The sequence below is a fragment of the Pararge aegeria genome, chromosome 23, assembly GCF_905163445.1.
Source record: "Pararge aegeria chromosome 23, ilParAegt1.1, whole genome shotgun sequence".
Classification (NCBI taxonomy): domain Eukaryota; kingdom Metazoa; phylum Arthropoda; class Insecta; order Lepidoptera; family Nymphalidae; genus Pararge; species Pararge aegeria.
In genome coordinates this window covers 3200010-3224532 of record NC_053202.1, presented here as the reverse complement: position 1 = coordinate 3224532, position 24523 = coordinate 3200010, and the positions used below count along the sequence as shown (strand labels likewise).

General features: G+C 38.1%; 1 protein-coding gene across 5 annotated transcripts in view; it reads right to left on the bottom strand.

The window, feature by feature from the left end:
- LOC120634184 (mushroom body large-type Kenyon cell-specific protein 1) overlaps window positions 1–24523 on the bottom strand; it is a 315805-nt gene that overhangs the window by 251268 nt on the left and 40014 nt on the right. The window lies entirely within an intron of this gene.

Sequence of the window (24523 nt, the reverse complement as noted above, 5' to 3'; positions counted from 1 at the left end):
TAAATTCATTGTAACATTTACTTGCAAGCTAAGGGGCAGAAGTTAGCTAAATAATAAGATGTCGAATGCAATGTTCTCATAGAGCCAAACAAATAGTTGTTGAGGGAAAGTTGAACCCTGAACTTGGAATTAGAAACGCAGACGCTGCGACGGGTGAATCGCTAATGCTTTATACTGCCAAATTGATTACCGTATACCAGCCTCCCTGGATCTTCTCGGTAGAATATGCCTTCTTAACCGGTGGTAGAGTCTATACGAACCGACTGATTTGACGTTTCAAAAGTGCTTATAAACCAGGCCTATCTAAATTAATTTTGAATTTGAATTTACGTTTTAAACTGCACAATGCATGTAGGCGTTATTTTTCACGCTCAAAGCCGCTTAACGCTTAACTCGGGCGGAATTTGCAAGAATTTCGGCGATTAACAGAACAATGGAGTCTAACCGAGACGGTATAAATTTGTACACCCGGTTTGCTAGGATTAACCCGGGCAAATGGGCTTTACTAACTGAGTAGGGATGGCGCGGGTGATATCGATGAAAGTTCACAAGTACATTATAATAATAGCAAGTTTAGAGAGTAACTTCTATGTAGAAGTGTAGCAAATTCTACAATTTTACTTTTGTGTGTACAATAAAAGTGTGGTTATTGTTCTTTAAAACAATTCATTAAAATACTTTGTTTGGTTTAACATTGAATGAATAAAAAATGAGTAATTTCCTACTACGAAATTGTTCATAGATAAACGCACATGATTCCGTAAAATATTTGTGAAATTTTTAAAGACTTATTGCAGGTTACATTTTTATTGTGAACATTTAGGTAATAGTGGATTTAAATTTTGTTTTCGTTAATCTTCGGTTACAGTTGATAAGTATTTTTGTTTGTAATGATACAATAAAACTTATAACACTAAAAAATTTATTGTAAATGTGTGGATCCGCGTGGAATGCTAGCTGCATTTCTGTGCTAAACAGCCAGGCTAATGCTTTGCGCAAAAAGAGTATAAAAAATAACTATTGTTGAGGCATCCGGTGGTAGTCCTAATACTTATCATATTTTAGTAATAAATTTATTTTGATGTCAGAAAACTGAACTCCCTTAAGTAAATATTGCCTTAAATCGGAATTATTTCAAACATGTGGATACTTGTACATTTTTTTCAATTCTTATAAAATTAGTTAATTGGTGCAATTTGTTAAGATAGATAAATAAATATTTTTTATAAATTTTAAAATGCTCGTAAAAAATTTTGGAACCGACAGGATTGAGAATTGAGAATTGAGAATTCTTCCAAGTGTACGTAAAATACTAATAAAAGTTTAAAAGATAAATAAATGACGGTTATGTGGTCATTTATTAAGATAATATTATCGACATTTTAATAACACAGCGTGGTGACATCACTATTTATTTTAAATCGCGTTATATTACAATCAGAGAATGCAATGTGGCTGTGTATTTTCTACCCTGAAACTTTCAGTAAGGCTAACAAAGACTTCCAACTTCCAGCGAACGATGAACATTAAACCTAAAGCTACAATGTTAAAGTTGGTTTTCCTTTGTTCTAAACAGGAGGTTTTCTATGTTGTTTTCGGATGCAACTTATTTGTGAAAACATGCGAGAAAGAGATAGATATAGGAGTTCATTGTGTAATGGAAAGAGAGGGATGCACACTAAATTTACGAAGCCACAGGTGGTGTACCTCGGGTACAGGCGCAGGGGATCATGGACAATTTCTCAACTACGAATAACATTTTAGTTAATGTTGGTTTATTTTCGATCACTACCTTCCATCAGACTATGTATAGATATAAAGCCTTAAACCATGCTGCAATGAGGTTTTGCAGGTTTATATAATTTCTCTTGTCGAAATACTATAGTTTCCGCTTGGAATCATCATCCGCTTCATAATCCTGTTAATTCTGTTTCTCCGCTAAATTAAAATATTTTTCCGGAATTTTTTGTTAGTAGGTTAGTCCAGAGTATAGAGCGTACTCCGTACTCCGGATTTGTGTGCTTAAGCTCTATTAAATTCGATCAGCCGTCTACGTGCGCTCCAACCTAGCCCTCGTCGCCTTTTACCAGACATACAGACATAAAAAACCTCTGCTACTAAATTACAAACCATATTGAATTTTATACCGAAGAAACGAGTATAAGAGCTAGTTATCAACAAACCGAATACCATTTAACTGATATAATGAGAGAGATGTGTGCATTAACCGACCTCCCTTGTAATAAAGAATCAATTTCGCCATTACATTGTAAGCAATACAAAGCACTTACGAGGCTTGTAATATAAAAATTATTGAACTGTTTAGAAATGGGTGGTATTTGGAGAAAAAGTCAAGAGTGTTCCTTCAATACAAAATGTTTCTTATTATTCATTTTTAAGACAGCAGATCAGAATACAGTGGTTACCAACCTACCTTTTCCCGCGGATGCTGTACGAGGCGACTAAGGGACGGATGATGGGCAGCCAGTGGCGTGCATTGGGTTCCTTACCAAGGTATGCATACACCAGGAAAATTGCATAAAACGGCACAAATTCTCCTCCTATTCTAGTTATATATCAATGTTAGGGTATGCAGTGCTTTTGTGCATGTATGGAGTGCACGCCACTGCGGGCAGCAGCGTCCTCAGTGCTACTACTACCACATATTGCGATCACTAATCCGTCTGCCCAGCGTACTGATTGTGGGCAAAACCTCCCGTTAGGCAAGGCCTTTAGTCCAGCAGTGGACAGGTAGGTTTTTGATGAGGATGACGAATTTTCATCTTGAGGATGGTATTCCTATTGGACTTGGATCCCTGTCGCCCAAGACAAAGGTCGCCCGTGCCCAGAATTGGGCTATTAGATGCTGATTTAGCTAAGCATCCTCTTAAGATGTTCACTTTTCTACGCACAATGGCCAAGAGAATGTCTCAAGGCCCTGAGAGCACCATAACAGAGCACTGGCCATTGAACAAACACCTTTTAATTTTAGATATAACTTATAGCCCTGCACGAAGGTGGAGGAAACACAGAAACGCTTAATGCTCCGATGCCACAGAGAAGCAGAATAAAGGGAAACAAATTGCAGCACACATTAGATTCTCAGCATCACTCTCGGAAGCGATCGGATAACTGGATAGTCTGCTAAGCTTCTAAAGTGAGCTAGATGGAGTGACCCATGGAGAGTCTAAACAGCAGCTACGTCTCAACAGGTGATTCTGATCAACGGAGTATGGAGAACAGCCCAGAAATAGAAGAAGAAGAAGAAGAAAAAGTCTTTATTGCACATACAAATATAAAACCAGGTTAACAAAGAAAAAAAAAAACGATAATATACATATGCACAAAGGCGCATCATCTCCTTATCGCTTGAAGCGATATCCTCCAGACAACCTTTGGTTGAAGAAACATATTAGAGAAAACGGGATAGTGCAATACTTAAATTGTGCTAATTATAAACATTACATATACAATACATACTAATACTACACATATATAGAAAAAACATATATATTTATATATATGCATATGAATATCAATATATAAACTTAAATACATATTACTATTTAAACATACACATAAATTACATAGATATTCTGCTACATACTAAACAGGAAATAGTCTTTTAACCGCGATTTAAAGATATTTAATGAATAAGAAGACAATATAAATGTCTGTATGATGCTCGAGTATTGGAGCGAAACTTGTAAGATCTTGTTTTTAGAAGAGCTAAATCCATCAGAAAACAACATTGTACAGATTTGTCTGATTCTCACGGATTATACCGAAGTGTGTATCGTGGACTTCCAATATGCAATGATCATGAAAATGATCGGTTGAAAAGCCAACATGATGTTCTATCCAACATGCTCATGCTGGATAGAAGAACATGTTGGTCTTGTTACCAAAGCTGCTATTTGTGAATGGATTAATTGTTTACTAATTTCTGATTTGATTACGTGTCTATTACTCTCAATCACATACTACTTGTGTATTTCTGCGTGTGCTCCCAAAATAAGTTTTCATCTTCATTTAGATTTTGATACCTTGAGACCTTTTCGTATCAAAATCTAAATGAAGACGAAAACTTTACAAAAATAATAATCATTTATATTTTTGTATTCCGTGAAGAACACTAAAAAAGTGGATGACATGGTAATTGATAGAAATGATGTGAACGAGCCATAATTTAGTAAACACATGCTGTATTCCCAACCGGTAAAGGAAAAAGCCACTTGGTTAATAATGACAGGGAATTGATTGCCGGGCAAGCTTTTGAGAAACTGGATTTTAAATGCAAAATTGAACTTTATTTGTAACAAGTAAAATTTTTTATGTTCGTGATAGGTTAAGTAGCACATTCGATTTCTAAGAAAAATTCGTAGATATTTTGCGGAAGAAATGTGACTGTTTTAACCAGACTAAAAACTAGTGATAAATGGGTACAATAGCCTCCCATCCTTTAAGGTAAGATGAGCTGGCTGGTAAGATGGCATATTATGATGCCTGGAAAACTAATCCTGGATACTACTACCTAGTAAACCTATTGTTTCCGGTCTTTATCTCTGAAAATCATCATCAGAGATTTAAGTTGTATTAAGCTTACGGCCGCCCCACTTAAATAAATAATGTTCAGAACGAAATTAATTTCGATTTAATCGTAGAATGACTGAAGCTTGCTACCTACTTAAAATTCATACGTAAAAAAATCCCAAAATTCTAAGTAAAAACAAGATTTAGCGAAACAGTTTTTGATCTCAAAAACGGTGAATTTTGGAGACAATTACTTTGGATTTGGTCTCAAGCTATTTAAAGACATAATTTTAATAAAACTAACAGTATGTTTAAATGTAATAAAAGTGACTTAAACCAACAATTTATATGAAGAAAAGACAAAGGATTTATTGCATTAATAATGCCAATGGAATTGTCTGATCGAAATATTCTGTTGGATATTAATAATTCAAGCACAGCTGTCAGCCTCGGAGTAAAATACTTTTCTAATTAGGTTTTACGGTATATAGATTTTTATATAAATTAAATAATCTTATGCATTTTATATAATCACATGTTTTTAACGTTGTCAGTATGTTGTGTTATTTTTGCAGAGATAGCCGCACTGACATCAGACAGAAAATTGGTGAGGTGTCGGTGGGACACAAGGTCACCTCATCAGCAATCTTTGTTTAATCAACATTATTAAGTAGTCATTCTGTCATTGCTGGTATCTTAGGAGAAATCACGTGGCATACCCATATCAATAAAAATCTTCAGCAGTTTGAGAAATCTGGACCAATTTAGGATAATTCATATCGCAGGTGAGTTTTATATAGGTGACCTAGTTAAGTCAGGAAGTAGAATAAAAACTAAAACCCAAGATGTTATTAGCGCCAGAGAAGAAAAGCATTGGCGAATTAAAAGAAATGGCGATAAATGATATATATAGAGTAAGATAGATATTGTTAACTCTTCCAATGACCTGCAATGTCGTCAATACCATATAATCGCTTCAGTTTTGTCAATTTGTCAGTGTGATGAGGTCCAATAACAATGAACTTAGAAAAAAATACAAAAAATGTATAACGAGAGAGTTATCTTCTTGAAATCACGATTCTAAAAGCTGAGGGAACGACGCAAGAAGAATTGATAGAGCTTACTTCCAAACACGTAGTGATTGTAAACCGCAACATCTTTTACATGTCGCCTCACCAGTTTCGTGAAATAGTCAGTATCAATAACACCTATATAAAGAAGTGACTGTAAACCTGAAGGGAAGTGTAATTTCAGTGAGCCACGATCCTTGATGTTAAGGGAACAAAGCAAGAAAAAAGTCAGATCTAACTTTCTAAGCACATATTGACTATCGCGATGAACTGCAATGTCGTTAATACGACACCTTTCCAGTTTCGTAAATTTTGCAAATGATGCAATTTTTGGAAAAATCACAAGATTATATGCGGATGTCGATAAAAGTTCTCAGTAGTATGACAGATTTGGTCAAATGACTAAATAAATCGTTAGTAAGTCGAGTTTTTCTATCGCGACCAGTTTAGTCAGTGATCTAGTTTGTGCAAAACAAACACGGCAACCTTGGGGCACGGCATTGGCGCGATGCAAATCTCTTCAAACTGGGTCTAATTAAATTTCAAAGCGTCATGCGTTAAGGACGTGCCTAGTTATGGTGATATTGTGGTAACTATGCAGTTTTAGCTAACGGAGATGACATTATAAATGTGTTTATCAAAGTTGATAGGACAGAGTTTGTCGAAGTCCGTGATATTTTTGTTTAAAAAATTATCTTTAAGCCCCAAAGTCTTACTCGTGCATTTTTATGATGAAGTGATGCAGCAATATTCACTTTAGACCTAGGGTTATTATGGTCTGCTACGGATCAAAAGGTTCTGGGAAATAGGTTTTTCCTACACAAAGTCCTCTGTACTAGTCGGGAGTAAGGATCCGTTATCCACCAGTGTGCTTTGGATAGTAGTTTAAACCTTCGGTCCAGGTTATAAACGCTGACATGTGCTAATAATCGAAATGATATCATGTGGATAGTCAGAGATGCTAACTGAGATTACGATTAAATGGAGATCCCAACCACGTTCGAAAAGGGCAACAACGCGATTTATGACAATAGACGGTAAAACCAACAAACCCTTATTGGAGCTGGGTGAAGGATTTAAGATCTTAATTTCTCGCTCCTATGGGAGTTAGAATAAGTATTTTAAGCAAGTAAAATCGTGAGGAGACCGGCATGCCTGAGAGTTCTCCATATTGTTCTCAAAGGCGTGTGGAGTCCACCAATCTGATTATGGGCTAAACTCCTTACTGTGAGACTACAGGGGCCGGTAATGGGTTGTCAAGGTGATGATCATTGGAGTCAATAGGTGGATGAAGATGACGATACAAATTTCAATGAAGCCTAATGGCTACATCCCGCTTCAACCAATCCGTTGTTCCTATAGAGCTTTTTGTGACAGAGCTTATCTGGGAAAGTACTACCGTCTTGTAAACTGTTTCTGCTGCCAAGCTGCATTGCTGTGATCTGGTCACTAGCGTGGATGCCAGTGTAATTGCAGACACGTGAGACTTCAGACTTACATCTTAGGATGATGTTATCCAGGGTGGCACTCCGTTCTAGCTACCCGTCCCTATAGGAGTCTCCCTACTGTCTGAGGGGGGGTCAAGCTGTCCTGATCACCTCCTCCTTAGTGTAGTAGCCCTGGCAATTAGTTGGGGTTGTTGGTAGACGTCTGGGAAGTGTACAACGGGTTCCCCGGACGTCCATAAAGCCAACGAGAGGGACATGCCGTGGTGGTTTTTAGTTCGGGTAAACGAGTCCCACATAACCTCTGTCCTGCCCAAAAGGACAGAGGTAGCCATAAAGCTTTTCAACCACGACAAAAAAAAAAAAAAAGGATGGCACTCCTTTGGAAGTGTTCCTTGTAACCGGAGCATCCTCAGGAGATGTTGACTTTATAATAAGTCATTGTTAAGAGAGTATTTTAAACATCCGCAAAATAACGCCTGCGTCTATCCTAGATGCAAGTTGCATCTAGCTAAAAATAGATCCAACTCAACAATCGGAAACAGAATTTGACCTCAAAGGACTATTCTTAAAATAGACGACGTCCTTTAAAGAAGGCATTTAGAATAAATGTAAAAATTGTCCTTATTCAATACCCTTGAATTTACCCTTACGTTTGCCAAGGGAATCCATTGATATTCCTTTGAATAAATAACCTAATTCCATATTCTTAGGATATGGAATTAGGTTATTACTTCAAAGTAGGTGATAGAAAGACGGTGGTGAGATGAGATGTTCGGTCATCAAGTTACCTGAAACAAACAAAAATAGTTATTAATACTATTGTTAAGACTAACGAATATTTTATTTTTAGTGTCAACACAACCAAATAAATTTATTTAATTACAAGGCTTCCTCTGAAAAGAGAAAGAAAAAATTACTTTACTAAAAGAAAGAATTTCTTGCCTCTCTACTAATGAAAGTTAGCTGTCAGCTGATCGATTATTGTTAGTCACCAACATAGTGACAGAAGTTATGATAGCTTAGTGAAGCGGTGATAGTGATAGTGGGTAGGAGCTCTTAGTACGTAGGACTTCTCTTTCGAGGCCGAGTTCGAATCCCAGCACGCATCTCTAACTTTTCAAAGTGACGTACGTGCGTTTTAAGTAATTAAAAATAGAACGTGCTTCGACGGTGAAGGATGCCTGAGAGTTCTAATGTTTTCAAAGGAGCGGAGTTGAGTCCACCAATCCGCATTGGGCCAGCGTGGTGGTCTACGGTCTTAACCCCTTCTCATTGTGAAAGGAGACCCGTGCCTTGTAATGGGTCTGTAATGGCTCGATATGATGATGATGAATACTGTTCTCTGGATCTGTTTAGTTTTAATTTATTTGCCTCTAATGATTTTTTCTTTTTTTTTTATTGTTTCAATTTGTTTAATTATTAATAATCTGATTAATACTGATTTTATATTGTGGTTATACTTAAATTGTTTTTTTTTTTTTAATTTTTAATTTTTAATTTTATATTTATTTAATAATATAATTTTACGCCCGGCTGTGGGTATACTGTTTTGAATACTTTTCTAGGCCATGTCAACTGCCTTTCTATGTATAAACAGTGAAAAATACTACATACTATTATACTAGACTATTTTTATGACTAAATATAGTTGCGACGTTACTAAACTTAAGTTTATTTTATATCCATAAATCTCTGCGATTGTCTCTGCAGAAAAGCTTTGCTATCAACTAAAACTGAAATGAGTTTATCCGTAAAATTGTAATCAGGAATCCTTTCTGTGGCAGTATATATATGGTTTAACTCTATACACACACATTTGTACGCAATACGGCCGGTCATATTATCTTCACTACACTAATAAGCCTATCATTGTCCCAACGCTGGGAATCAGAAGAGGTAAGGTTTTGGAGCATAGACCCACAACGCTGTTCCAATGTGCGTTGATTATCACATCAATGCGGTTATAAATGGGAACGAAGACTTAACGAGCTCTCGAAGGTGAGATGAACACAACGAATTTCCAACTCCGAGCTGGTACATGAATGTTAAAAAGAAAAAAAAATGCTTCTGTTTTTCCCTACTTTTGCCTCGTGCGTCACGCCAATGACCTCGTCACCTAAGTTTGTAACACTAAAAATTACTTTTAGGTTTTGGTGCCTGCTATTTTTGTCTGCAGTCGTAATTCCCCTGCCGCTGTACCTAACTGTTGCGCCTCGGTTCCGTATCTACCTATAGGTAGCGGCACGGGCAGACAGACGTGACGGTAAAAACACTTCTATTGTATTGATTTTGTTCAATACCGACTTCACAGACTGAGACGCTCGCCAAGTCTATAACGTTGACAACTATTTGGTGTGAACTTCTTAACCTTCGTTATTTACATTATTGATGCGGAAGTGTGTTTGTTGGTTTGTTCGTGTTTCACGCAGCAACGGCGCAACATATTCATATGTTTTCAGCAAAGAGGCAGCGTCCTTTCAAAAAGACTAGATGCCGACTAAGTCTTTTATTGTAACATTAAAAACTAATGTGTATGAACTTTCGAGATTTACGCTATAAATGTATGTGTGTTTCTTGTTCTATTTGTCTTTCACGCAACAACTTAAAATATCACTAGCTTCAACGGTGAAGGAAAACATCGTGAGGAAACCTGCGTGCCTGAGAGTTCTCCATAATGTTCTCAAAATCGTGTGGGATCCACCAATCCGATTAACCCCTTCCCATGGTGGGGAGACCCGTGCCCTGCAGTGGGCCTGTAATGGGTTGATATGATGATGAAGTATGCTAATACTACAGTCTTACTAACTTCCCAGACAAAGCCGCAAGTTAATAAATCAGTAGGTAATCAGTCGATTTTTCAATCTTAAGATAGTAGATTAATTGGTTTGCGCACAAAAAAATACAGAATAATTAAAAAAAAAAAATAATGCTTTTCTTATCTAAAGGAAGATGACCAAGCTACTAAATGAAATACATGTAGAGAAAACTTCCAACACGACGATATTTTCCTTAATTTTCAATAATTTTTCTTTGTGAGCTAAATCAATAAGGTAGCAAACAAAACATGTAGGTCAAGTGATATTTAACGAGTAAAGAGTACAAAGTAAATTCTTTCATTCTAAGTAGGCCCAAAAATGTATATGAAAAAAACCTAATCAAATACTTTAAAAATTTTGACCTGACCCGTTAATTGAATCCATGACTTCATAACTTTTCTTAAAGTTTCAACCGTCTATCATGGTTCATGAGATACAGTCTGGTGACAGACGGATAAACAGACGGACGGACAAAGGGGCCATAGTAATAGGGTCCCGTTTTACTCTTTACGTACGGAACCCAAAAAAAAAAATATAATATCTGCCTTCCGCATTTGCTTCCATAGTATTTTAATTATAAGAGAAACATAAAAGACATCGAGTGAATGACGCATCGATAAAAGATACATCCAAGGGGGTAACCCGATGTCCCAAAAAAGTGTCAATACCTAATTACCAAGTCTAGACAACACGAAGTAAAGCATGAAAAATTCGCCAAACCTTTGTCTGGTCGTTTTAAAAAGAGGGGGTAAGTGGGGCGAGCAAAATCAATAGGGGGGGTTGGGGGGTTCGTCCTACGTACTTCGGCTTAAGTGGACGTCGCCCCTGCCCCGCTGTCAGTGTGTTTGCGTTTTTAAACCGATGACAAATATAATTAATATTTTGCACTTATTTTTGGACGAACGAATAATAAAGAGTAGTCTGTATGCAAGTATGATATAAGCTTTAACTTCCGCGATGCTTTGTTGTTTGTTCGACTACTGATGATACAAAAAAGTTGTAGCGTAGTGGGTAGAGCTTCGGCGTCTCGTTCGGGTTGACCGGGTTCAATCACCGGCACGTACCTCTAACTTTTTGAAGGTATGTGCATTTTGAAACCGTTTGGCCGTGTGTTGAGGGCAGATCAGAATACAGTTCTCACACAGGTGTCGTACGAGGTGACTAAGCAGCGTCCTCTTTGCTACTACTACTATCGCGCGGTGACTACGGGGAAACCCTCCTCATTCTTTGACAGAGTGACAGAGCTCGTACGTGGACGAACTACTAGCACCATGCTTATTTCTGCAACTTAGTAGCATTGTCGCAATGGCTTATAAGACTGGGATACAAACGGACCTTAGTGTCTCTAACTACGGGCCTTCAAAAGCCCCGAGCCTCTGGGTTAGGTGACACCTTTATTTTAATGGCTCGTCTGAAAATACCCTTATTCTTCCACAAGGGATAGCTAGAACTAAAACGCCCGTGATTAACGAGGCTACGTGATACGCCTAGGATATTATCTTAGCTAAAACGACAAGGGTAAGAATTATAAGGCTGGACTAAAATATGAAATTATGGCTACGATAAAACCTCTGAGTAAAAATATCTAATAAGTTAACTTACCTTGTTTCGGTAGGAGTACTAGGCTTTCATAGACTTTCGTAGGTCGATAAAAGGGAGCATTGAAAGTGGGTCATATAAACGAAAAGACTACGAATTATAAAGGTAGACTAAATTATAAAATAATGGGTGAGTTTGTACAATAAAACTTGAAGAGTCTAGCTACTTTTTGTATTAGTTGTTTTAGTCAGCTTACCTAGTTGATAGTAGATGGGTGGGAGGAAGCATTAAATTGTGGGACTTATAAACGCCAAGGGTACGAATTATAAGAACTGGACGAAAACATGAAATAGTGGTTAGATACGATAAAACAACCAAAGTAAATTTATTTATCCATCCGTCTTAGTCCAATTCTTTTTGGACAGCTGACCTAGTTTGAAATAGGATACTAGGCTATCATAAGCTTACGTAGGTGGATACAAATGAGCATTGAAAGTAGGACGCAAAATGGAGAAGTAAAGAGCCAGGTTAACATGAAATAACATCAGTAGGGCATCATAAGATTATATAAAAATAAAGTTCGAATAAGTTAATAGGTAATACTAGTAGATTGTAGATATAGCTGAAGTTGAAAATAGTTTCAGCGCACGTGTAACCCGCAAGCAACAAGTTCGTTGCAAACTGTTTGTACCAGAAAGCTTACGCCTGCTTGGAGTACAAACGACAGAATACCAGGACAATATAAAATTGGGAAGCTAACTTAAATGGCTTAAATTAGTTCTCAATTTTTATACTTTATGGCATGCGTATTGTAATTGGCCATTGGGGGCAAAATATTTTCAGTATTCTATTTTTTATTAATTTAAAACTTCTATAGTTTTTCCCCTCTCTTATTTGAGTAACAAAAAGAGCCTATGTCAAATGGTAAACAAAAATCTGGTTAAGGAGATGTTTTTGTGATCTCTATGGTACAATCACAGTTTCAATATGTTTGCCGACCATTTTAACATGTATTAAAAATAACCCAATTTAATCGAATTTATTCCAATTGCATGGGAATAAACTCGACTAAATTAGGCTAAACAATAGTGGGCATTATTTTTTGTGGGCAATTTGGGAATTTTCTCTAGTCTGGTCTGGTGTGAGGCTTTGGCCGCGGCTAGTTACCACCCTACCGACAAAGACGTGCCGCTAAGTGATTTAGTGTTTCGGGGCTATGTCGCGTGGAAACCAATTAGGGGTATGACTACCATACTCCCTAACAGGTAAGCCCGCTACCATCTTAGACTGCATCATAACTTACCACGGGGTGAGATTACAGTCAAGGGCTAACTTGTATGGACAAAAAAATACTGGGGCACCATTCTTTATATAAGAAGATATTCCAATAAAAGCTTACTTCTAACGCTAAAAGCAATGTCATTGCAGTATTGTTGATCATTTCGTTTATGAATATCCTTATTTAAGGGACATAATAAACTGTAATTTTAAAATAATACTGCTATAAGCCATGGCAGTAAACCCCTCTGATTTTAACTCATGGTATTGTATACCACGGAATTGAAGTACCAGGCGATCATGAAATGAGAGAGATACCTACACTTAGTCCTTTAGTAGAAAATACTCTTTTTACTCCTACAATACAATAGCAGGTACAGAGAATGTACCAGGGACACAGCGTAAGATTAGGGTACAGTGATAGTTCGATATACGAATTTGTGTTCACTATTGTGTTGTGTTGGAGCTCCGATCTCTTGGAGCATGATGAAGTAGATATTGCGGCAGTTGAATATAGGTTACAGAACATGTGTTACCGATGCCTGAATCAACAAGTACGGATCTGCGGCGTAGCTATAGACTCATCCTACATGATAAATCCCTACTGATATTATAAATGTGAAATTGTGTGTCCTTCCTTCACGCCTGAACTAAACAACCAATCAACTTGATTTTTAGCATGTAGTTAGTTTAAACGACGGGGAGTGGCTATATAGGATTATCCCAGGAAAACAAGCGGTCACCACGGTATTTGTAAAAAAAACATGATAAACGCGGGCAAAAGGTATCAAGCAATAATTGACGACCCCCCTGGCGCTGCGGTGAGCGCTGTGAGTTTAAGTAGGGGGTCCCGCTTTCGATTCCCCGCAGCGGCAATTTGCGCATTTATAATTTCTGAATTTTCTCTGGTCTGGTCCGGCGGGAGGCTTTGACCGTGGCTAGTTACCATCCTACCGAAAAAGACATGCCGCTAAGCGATTAAGTGTTCCAGTGCAATGTCGCTCAGAAACTTATTAGGGTTATGACTACCATTCTCCCTAACAGGTTAGCCTGCAACCATTTTAGACTGCATCATCACTTACCACCAGGTGAAATTGCAGACAAGGGCTAACTTGTAAAGGAATTAAAACAAAAAAACTTTTTTCATGCAAAAGGTTGTAGATAAAGCCAGTCTTTAAGCAAGCATTCTTTAATAAAATTGACAAAAATACTTCTAACTGTTACTATCAGACATAACAATTTATCTGAACGGCTGTTTTTTCATAATTTCGTGTTAATCCTGTAAATAATCAAGCTTTATTTTGCTAGATATCTTTCTTATTGTTTGTCCACCTTTACTTGTTCATAATAAACAAAATAAATATCTTGGATCGTCCTATAGATACGTCACATCTCCCTCCCGTGTGCGGGCAGGCTCCTAGAGAGTTGGCTATATTGGATTTTGTTTGCGCAAAATAGCTTCCTTTTGGCCATTTACCTGACCTAACTCCGGTTTAATCAGTTTTAAATTTTAGACTACCGACATAGGTACCGTTTAATGGCATTTCCAGTAAAGTTTGTTTTTTAAGCCAGCGTTCTGTAGGTACTTCTTGATGGAACTCTTCGATTTGTCCAGCAACATGCCGTCCTGTGTTCATAACCCAAAGGCGTAGGTGTTAAGCCTCTTGCGCCAGTAATCACAGTGGAACCAAGCCAAGACAACGCTTCAGCACGGCTAGCATGGGTAGGAGACAGTTTTTTCCCCGGGAAAAGGATAAAAATTAATCTTATCCCATAACTTTATCAACTCTCAGAGCACTGGCGCACAAGTGGAAATAATATCCAAATAAAGTATGTGTATTAATAAACGGGTGTTAACTTCTCCTATAGCAGGTGGACAGGTTAATTAGGAAAATTAAGCTTAATTTGCTACACAGCGCGAAAACAGTAGAATCTGTATGGTGTGTATATAATTTCTTCAATCCTTATACTCCACACAAAATAGATCTTTGACAATGTACGTTTCGCTCCATCTTAAGGAGATGTTACTTAACAATGAATAACTGTTAAGTAGACACGATAAAATTATCGTGTCGTTAACGTTAAATACCGGGGGAATATTTTTTTTTTTACTGGGGGGAGATCTTCAAAGATACCGGATACCTGACGTTGACGGTCATTCTCCTAACTGTCTTGACCTTCTGCTGACCACCGACCCAGACCGGTTTTCAGTATCAGTTACGGCCCCTTTGGGTACTTCTGATCACTGTGTAGTTAAGTCGGTATCGAATTATCATCCTCTGGACTCTGGTTCCTCCGGAACCAGGCGGGTGTGGCGATACAAGTCAGCAGACTGGGATGAAATGCGACACTTTTTTGCATGTTATCCCTGGCGACAAACTTGCTTCTCTTCTGATGATCCGTCGAACTGCGAGAAAGCCATATCGGAAGTGATACGTCAAGCAATGGAGTTTTTTTGTACCTTACGCTGACGTATCAGAATGTAGAATGCGCCCAAGCTGAAGCTCGTAAGAACATGGCTTTTGCTGCATGGGCTGACGCGCGTGCCCAAAAAGCTCCGGACATCAGTACGAAAAAGCGAGCCTTTAATTATGCCGCCAAGTCCTACAAGAAGGTTCTTAGGAAGGCTCGTTTCAACCGCACTAATCGAATTGGGGCCAAATTAGCATCATATCCGCGTGGAAGTAAAGCCTTTTGGTCTCTTTCGAAACGAACTTCTGCCGTCCTTCGCTGCCACCTCTGCTAAAACCGGATGGGGCGCTGGCTTTTACTGCAACAGAAAAAGCTAACATCTTAGCGACTCTGTTTGCTGAAAATTCACGTCTCGATTCTGGAAGCGCCTCTCCACCTACCCTTTCACCCTGCGACTCCGTCATGGCAGAGATAAAGATTCGCCAAGGTGAGGTTTTAAAAGTGCTGCGCAATCTAGACGTGAATAAGGCCAGCGGCCCAGACGGGATACCAGCAATAGTGCTCAGAACCTGTGCTGCCGAGCTGTCTCCAGTACTAACACGTTTGTTTCGCCTCTCGTTCAAAAATGCCCGAATCCCGAAAGCTTGGAAGGTTGCCAACGTACAACCGGTACCTAAGAAGGGTAGTCGTGCAGACCCGGCCAACTACAGGCCTATTGCAATCACCTCCATACTTTGCAAAAGTATGGAGCGTGTATTGAACCACCGGCTCCTGGCATACCTCGAGAAAAATGACCTTCTGTCGGATCAACAGTACGGCTTTCGTCGTAATAGATCGACGGGGGATCTTTTAGTGTATGCCACACACATCTGGGGCGAGGCCATTGACAAACATGGTGAAGCGCTAGCCGTTTCCCTTGACGTGTCAAAGGCTTTTGACCGGGTCTGGCATGAAGGCCTTTTAAATAGGTTACCTAGCTACGGGATACCCACTAGTCTCATCAACTGGATATCTGATTTCCTGAGTGGACGATCTTTTCGAGTTGTCTTAGATGGCTCCTCGTCAGATCAAATGGCAATCAATGCCGGTGTCCCTCAGGGGTCTGTTCTCTCCGCTACACTTTTTCTGCTTCACATTAATGATCTGTTGAAACCCGGTATCTTTGGGTACGCAGATGATAGCACTGTAACGGAGAGATATAAGCCCGGTCCCCGTGCTAGTGGTGCTGAAATTTTAGGACACAGAGAGGCTTTGGTGGAACGCATTAATCTGACCTTAAATGAGGTGTCTGATTGGGGAGACGCCAATTTGGTCAAATTTAATGCTACCAAAACGCAAGCGTGTTTATTTACTACCAAACGGAGCCCATTTCCCCTGACTCCGACTTTCCGAGGTATATCTTTGCCTATTACCGACAGTTTAGAGCTTCTAGGTGTCAATATTTCATCCAACCTCAACTTTGGACAATACATCGAATCCAGGGCAAAAACAGCTGGCAAGAAACTTGGCATCCTCAATAAGGTCAAGCGGTACTTCACGCCTGAACAGCTTCTTACCTTGTACCAAGCTCAAGTTCGATCGTGCATGGAGTACTGTTCCCATTTATGGGATGGCTCTGCCAAGTATCAGCTTGATGCCCTGGATTCGGTTGATCGCCGTGCTAGAAGGCTCATCGGTGACCTAGCCAATAAAAAACTTAAGAGTTTGGAACATCGTCGCAAGGTTGCCTGCCTTTCGGTGTTCTATAGGATATATTTCGGAGAGTGTGCTCAAGAACTATTTGATCTAGTTCCCCCCTCGCCTTTTTACCATCGAACCGCGAGGCACCGGAAGGATCTGCATCCCTACGTGGTCGATATACCGCGGACGCGTACGAAGCGCTTCGCATCTTCGTTTCTAATTCGCACCGCTGGGATCTGGAATGCTCTTCCAGCTTCCATTTTCCCCAGTTCTTACAACATTAGTACCTTCAAATCAAGAGTGAATAGGCATCTTCTAGGCAAGCGCGCTCCACCTTAGGCTGCATCATCGCTTACCATCAGGTGTGATTGCAGTCAAGCGCTCGTCTATATATATAAAAAAAAAAAAAAAAAAAAAAAATACCCGACCTCAGGGCAGATCGGGTTATGTGGTATTTTTATAAACTAAAACCCCCTCGGTGGCCATCCTCGGCACATCTTTGAGAGGCTCCGGGAACTCCTAAGAACGCACCGGTGTCTCCCTCGTACAGCTCATGTAGAGCTCGTCCCGGGAGAAAATATTCCCCTGACCTCACTATGGGCTGCGTTAAGCTGTCCTCCCCTCTCCTCCTTGCATGACCTACGCAGTGTTGCTCTGTAGGCCATGTTTCTCTACTTACCATCAGGTGTGCCATTCGCTTGGTCCAATAATTTTTACCTATATCCAATTATCGACCGAGAGTATAAGTCTAGCACAATGCTTTGGCATCTAACAGCTATTGAAAACATGCCTAAAGAATAGGTTTAATAATGACCTATTCATAGCTAAAGAGCTAGTGGCAATTTTGATGTATTCGTTGTAACCGTATTTTATTCCGTCATTTGGTGTGACAGACAGTACACAGTATTACACAGACAGTATTAAAAATCGTGAAAAGATATTCGAAGGGATAGAGTAAACTGTCGCTGTTATCTTAATATATATAAATCTCCTGTCACGATGTTTGTCCGCGATGGACTCTTAAGCTACTTAACCGATTTTAAATTAAATTGGCACACCGTGAGCAGTCTGGTCCAACTTAAGAGATAGGTTAGCTTAGATCTTTAATTATAGTCGCAATTTTATTTTATTGCAAATTATTTGTCTATAATTAATTTACAGTCACGTGTTATATATATATACTTACTACTATACTCATTCAAGGCTTAGCGATACTGAATACTTTAAAAACAAAATCAAACGCAGACGAAGTCGCGGGCAACAGCTAGTATAATTATAAATATATAGTTTACAAATAAAATAATTAGCAAATTTGATGAAAAAATCAGTTGTTATTATAATTTACGTGCGCTTTGCCAGTGTGGTATGGTTCCGAAACATGGTTGCTAACTATGGGCCTCATAAGAAGGCTCAGAGTCGATGAAGAGAGCTATGCTCGGACAGTGGTGTGCCTTGGGTACCTTACCAGGGTATGCATACTGCAGGAAAATTCAATATAACGGCTAAAATTTTCATCCTATACGGGTTATCTATCAATTTTAGGATTTGCAGTGCTTGTTGTATGAGTGCACGCAACTGTGCTCGGAGTATCTCTACGGGATCAAATCAGAAATGAGGAGATCCAGAGAAAAAGCAGAGTTACCGACATAGCTCAACGAGTCGCGAAGATTAAGTGGCAATGGACGGGGCACATAGCTCGGAGAAAGGATGGACGTTAGGGTTCCAAGGTGCTGGTATGGCAGCTCCGCATTTAGAGACATTAAGTGCGTCGCAGGTAGCCGCTGGACCCAAGTGGCAGAAAACCGTGGAATTTGGCACTCCCGGCAAAAGAGCTATGTGGAGAAGTGGGCGTCTATCGGTTGATATGATGACGATGATGAGTATAATTTATACATACAAGAAGTTATTCCCGCATTTAAGTATACTGAATAGCAACCATATATTTATACCATATATCTATCTATATATGTGTAAAGAACTCTTCTCGAGTTCATATATCGAACCTTTTCTTAAAGTCACCAATGTTTGTTCAGTGATAAGTGACATTTAAAAAAGATGTTTAATAGTTTATTTTAAGAAGAAATGATTGGAATTGAAAGACCTGAAGTAAGGGCTAAGTGTAAAACATTATTATATATGTTGAAAGTATCAGTTACTCTGGTCCCAATACTGAAGTTTACGCAGGCAAAAACTAGTTTAGTTTACGTATGTAAACCAAAGGTTGCCTGGAAGAGATCGCTTTAGCAATTAGACCGCCTTTACACGCCTCAATTTTATTTAAGAATTTAAACTATCGTAAGTAAAGTTTACTTTAACTGCGGAAAAGTCTGAAAGGACGGGAATTTAGTTTGACATAGTCCGATTAGTTTAAACCCAATCGGGGCTTTTAGTTATAACATTGCAGCGCAGAAATTCTACGTGAAATTATGTTATCTTAGATTTTGTGTTCAGCGGTGATAACCCAGTGGGTAGGACTCCGACTTACTTTCGGGGGGCCGAGTTCGAATTCCAGCACGCACCTTAAAGTTACTTGCGTTTTAAGCAATTCAAATATTACTCGTTTCAATGGTAAAGGAAAACATCGTGGGGAGACTGCATGCCTGAGAGTGCTTCATAAGCATCTCAAAAGCGTGTTGAGTCCATCAATCCGCACCAGGCCAGCGTGGTGGACTACATCCTTAACCCCTTCTCATTGTGGGAGCAGGCCCGTGCCATTTTGTGTGTGCATAAAAAGTGTAAGCATCAAAAGTGCCTCTATAGGATAATTGTAGTAAAGTAAATTGTGACTTTGATATTGATGTTTCAGCCACTAGCTCCTAGACTATAACTATGCCTGTAGGGCTGAAGGTCGGGTGACTGCATTTGTTTTAATTTCTAGCCCGTGTGAACAGCTTTGTTTGGGATTGGTCGAAAGTTAGATAATATAATGTTTTGAGAGCCACATCCGGCTTTTATTCGTCCATTCATACACTCATTTTATTATAACGGTCAAGAGTGAGTCGGCAATCCCGAGATTTCGTCCGCGTTTGTTTGTTTTTTTTTTTAAACCGGTTTCGTTTGTTTTTCATTTTTAATTTATAAAATTAGTTTGGCCATTCAAAGGGGAAATTCTGCCCGCATCTTAGGCACTATGCCTCGCTGCGGTGGTGACGTTTTAGTTTAATTTTAGATAACTGTTTTATAAATATCGAAATACGCGAAATAGGCATTAATTATTACTTATTCTGTAAATATTAAATAGGTTGGAATTTTAATTATCATCTAAATTTCTGTATAACATGTCTGTCTTTTTGTATATCATTGTATCTCTTGTTTTGTTTGTTTACATACCTTATTTTTAATGTATTTTGTTATGTTTATTTTAATCGTAATGGAAGAGCAGAGTCTTTTGACACAGGGCTAGTACTACTACTCTTAAAAGAAGGCTTCAGCGATATATTGTTACCACTTTGTTTCTTACCGAAATAAACTATTTTATTTTTTTATTTTATTTATTAAGATGACCTAAGACTAGAACTAATTATGGCAGTAAAACTATACAAGTTGAGGGAGCACTACTGTGCAATAGTCTACCCAAAGAGATTTTTTGCGCGAAATCTTTTAAATCATTTAAAAATAAGCTAAAAAACATTTTCTTTTCATAACGCGCCACCTTTTAATTTATTTTACTACTAAAAGCTGTTATTAGTTTTGTATCACACTAAATAGATAATATATTACCACATCTTTATGTTCATTTTAATTTCTTATTAAGTGAAACTGTTTCGTTTGAGTATAAATGTCTTTAAACCTAATATTTTGATATAAAAACCTATTTAAAATTCAAAAATTCTGTATTTATTTTTTTCAATTAGGCTTAATATAAGCACTTTTGAATCGTCAAGTCTGTCTGTGTGTAGTGACTCTTCCACCGGTTCGGAAGGCAGATTCTACCGAGAAGAAGCCGGCAAGAAACTCAGCAGTTGCTCTTTTCCATTATCAACAATTTACATTTTACATTTTAAAATTCATTTTCCTATATTGTGAGAGATAAAAGAAAACCGAGATGAAAGAAAAGAATGATCTAAAATAAAATAAACCATACAAAACAAAATAGAATTTGACTGTGTTGTGTTCTTTCTGCTAAACAACTTCCGAATATATTCGAAAATGGTATGAAAACACCGTATTTTATTATCATACGTTTGACCTATATATGAAACAATCAAATTCAAATGTGCCCAAGGCTATATGCATTAGGCTAGGTTGGGAGCTTGGGCTCGCGGAAACGTTTTTTGTGGTTTGTGCGTAATGCCATTTTATTATTCGTCTAGACAAAATGCATTTGGCGAGGTCACTGCATTTACCATTTGGGGTGACCATGCAGTGGCTTAGATAGGGTTTTAAAGTATCACATGATCATCTCCAGCACGACTAGCATGGGCAAGACAATTATATAATTATTAATTTATCTTCTCCCACAGCTTTATCAACTCTCATAGCACTGGCACAAAAGTGGAAATTAATAAATAATAAAATAAATAAATATATTACGACAATACATACATCGTCATCTAGCTCCAAAGTAAGCATAGCTTGTGTTATGGGTACTAAGGTGACTGATGAATAACATACATAAATACTTATTATATACATATAAACACCCAGACACTTAAAAACATTCATGTTCATCACACAAATATTTTCCAGTTGTGGAAATCGAACCCACGGCATTGGACTCAGATAGCAGGGTCGCTGCCCACTGCGCCAATCGGTCGTCTAAAATAGCATCCAAATAATATAATCGTAATAATAAACGGGGCTAAACACCTCATATTCCATGTTCTCGTGATTTAGCAGATGGATGTTAATTATATCCCTTGTCAACAGGGCACAGGCTTGAGATAAAAATTATATCCCCTGACAGGGGGATATAATCGGTGGATTAACGTGTCCACCAGTTAAAAACGGGAACATGGAGTAGAAGTTTACCCCCATTTATTATTACACATATTATTATTTGGATATTATTTCCACTTGTGCGCCAATGCTCTGAGAGTTGATAAAACCTTGGGAGAAGATAAATCTGTGAGAAGATACATTTTTATCCTTTTCCCGGGGAGATAATTGTTTCCTGCTCATGCTAGCCCTGCAGATTGAATGAATAAATGAATGAATACACTTTTATTGTATCTACACCACATAAAGATACAGAAAAATTGATAAAAAGTTAACAAAATGCATACAATTTAGCGGCCTTATCGCTACATAGCTTCCAGGCAACCGATGGCGTAAAACACAGCTCAAGAAGAAATTTCAGAATGCCATATATTACAACAATTTTATTTCAAGCTTCTTCTAAGCTCATTTTGTTAGTATTTCAACTTATTTTCTAGGCTAGAACTTAAACTTAAACAAACATTATCAACTTAACTATTGTAAGTAGATTTTACGGAATGTTTGTTTTTCTTTTTGTTGTTTTAATAGTGCTGCTGGGAGTTGAGGGCTTTTTGTGACAGACCTTGTCCGGGGAAGTACTAACGCCATGATTTTCTTTCGCCATTTACGTCTGTTGCTGTCATTACCGGTGTAGTTATAGGCACATTTGTAGCAGAAATAAGCATGGCAATAGCTTCCCCGGACGATCCCTGCCACAAAAAGCTCTGCTACTACTAAAAACCTCACAAAGAAATATTAAGACTCATGTGTTTGTATTATCTGCGATAAGACTGTCCTCCTAAACAAAACAGCATGGTACGCGTAACTTACAAGTGTTTTTTTTAAACATAGGGTGACGGTATGCAGGTGCATTCGACACCTAGCGCCAATTTATATTATAATAGACACCTGTCCTTCGTCTATTTTGAAAAGCAGTTTTTTTTTTAATTTTTCTAAGGACAAGGTATTTAACCTAGCTTCCTGTTAATATTTAGCGTGTTGTTAAGGCCGAGTGTTGCCGGCAGATCAGTGTACTGTTGTCATGACCCCTCCTCCTCCCGCAGGTGTCGTAATGGGGGTAAAAAAAAAACCTGGCTAAGTTTGTTGTGGCTTAGACCAGGGCGCGTTTTGAACCCTCCTAGCTTTAGCACCTATCACCATAACTAACATTAGTGTAACATGTTAAATGTTTGAGTGCTTCATAAGTGCATGTAATAAGGTCTACATAAATAAATTTTTTTTTGAATAGCCTTTGTTTTCAATGCAACATTTCTAGTGCAGTAATCCCCGTTTTCACTAAACATAGGCATCGCAAAAATCGAAAGCCTAATGATTTAGGCGATATTTATAGAATAAAAACGTTTCACCAACTCTTAGGTGATAACTACTGGTGAACGGTTGATGTTTGTCTAGGAATCTCATTAGATTAGGTACTTATTTACGCATTACCTTGTTCGTCGTTAATGAAAACGGGCATTCGTGTCGTTATTCGATGGCCTTAAGGTTTTAATTTGACGACCTGGGATGGCGCAACGGTGAGCGCTGTGAATTTAAGTAGGAGGTCTCGGGTTTGATTCCCAGCAAAGGCTATTTAGGAATTTATAATTTCAGAATTTTCTCTGGTCTAGTCTGGTGGGAGACTTTGGCCGTGGCTAGTTACCACGCTACCGACGAAGACGTGCCGCTAAGCGGTTTAGTGTTCCGGTGCGGTGTCGCATAACAACCTAGTGATATTTTCATGTCCTGATGTTATCCTTCACTGTTAAAGCAAGTGATATTTTAATTGCATAAATTAAAGAGGCACATATCTCCGTATCGTTAGAGGTACGCAGTTCTAACCCGGAATCTAACTCGAAAACCCCAAAGGAGACTGAAGCCCTAACCACAAGCGCTATATTCGCTCATGGTCACATATTGTTCGCTTTAAAAGCGTAACAAAGAATTAACTCGTTTTTGAACTTGCTCCCTAGAATACGTGACACACTTTTAAAGCAAACAATAAGGCATTACAAAATTTTACATTAATGAAATCACAATATCAGTGGAGTTACACCTACCTGGAATTATTGCTTAATTTAAATAATTTAGCTATCTATTTGGCATCAGGAATATTTCGGAGGCCATGTCAGTGGGTTAAGAATACTGTGGGATTGGCATTGCATCACAATGGGTCGCGTGATCGATATTAATTAAGCGAGTGCTTATTTTTTGCCTATTCAGCCATTTTGGAGGCTATATTTCAATGAGAATGCTCTGAATTTGCATACTATTGTTTTTTTTTTGCATGACATTTTTCATGTCAAAATTGGCACGTTTAGAAAATTTATTATGACAAAATAAGTGCTATAGCTTTAAAGTTTTTGTTTTTCATTTTTGTTTTAATTATATTAATATTATTTTTTCTTTTTTTTTGTATAATAATTGCTTGCTAGGTACTCACTCCTAAGCAATTGTGGTTAATGTTATCGTGTTATATGTATAACCAAGTTGTGGAAACTTCATTGGTCTATATGATACAAAAATACGGCATTACTTTTATGTATAATTATACTGTTTATTTCCCTTGAAAAGCTAATAAATAAATAAAATCATATCAACCGATAGACGTCCACTGCTGGACATAGGTATTTTGTAGGGAGATCTGTTTGGTTTTAAGTATAAAGACTGAATAATTTATACACCACACCGTACAGATTCTCCTGCTTTTCGCGGAGTACAGCAAACTCAGCTTAATTTTCATGATGTATTTTAAAAAAACGCACTCAAGTCCATTTAAAATAAATTTATTTCGAGTTTTTAATTACGAACGAATTAGTAACTTGGCCAACGA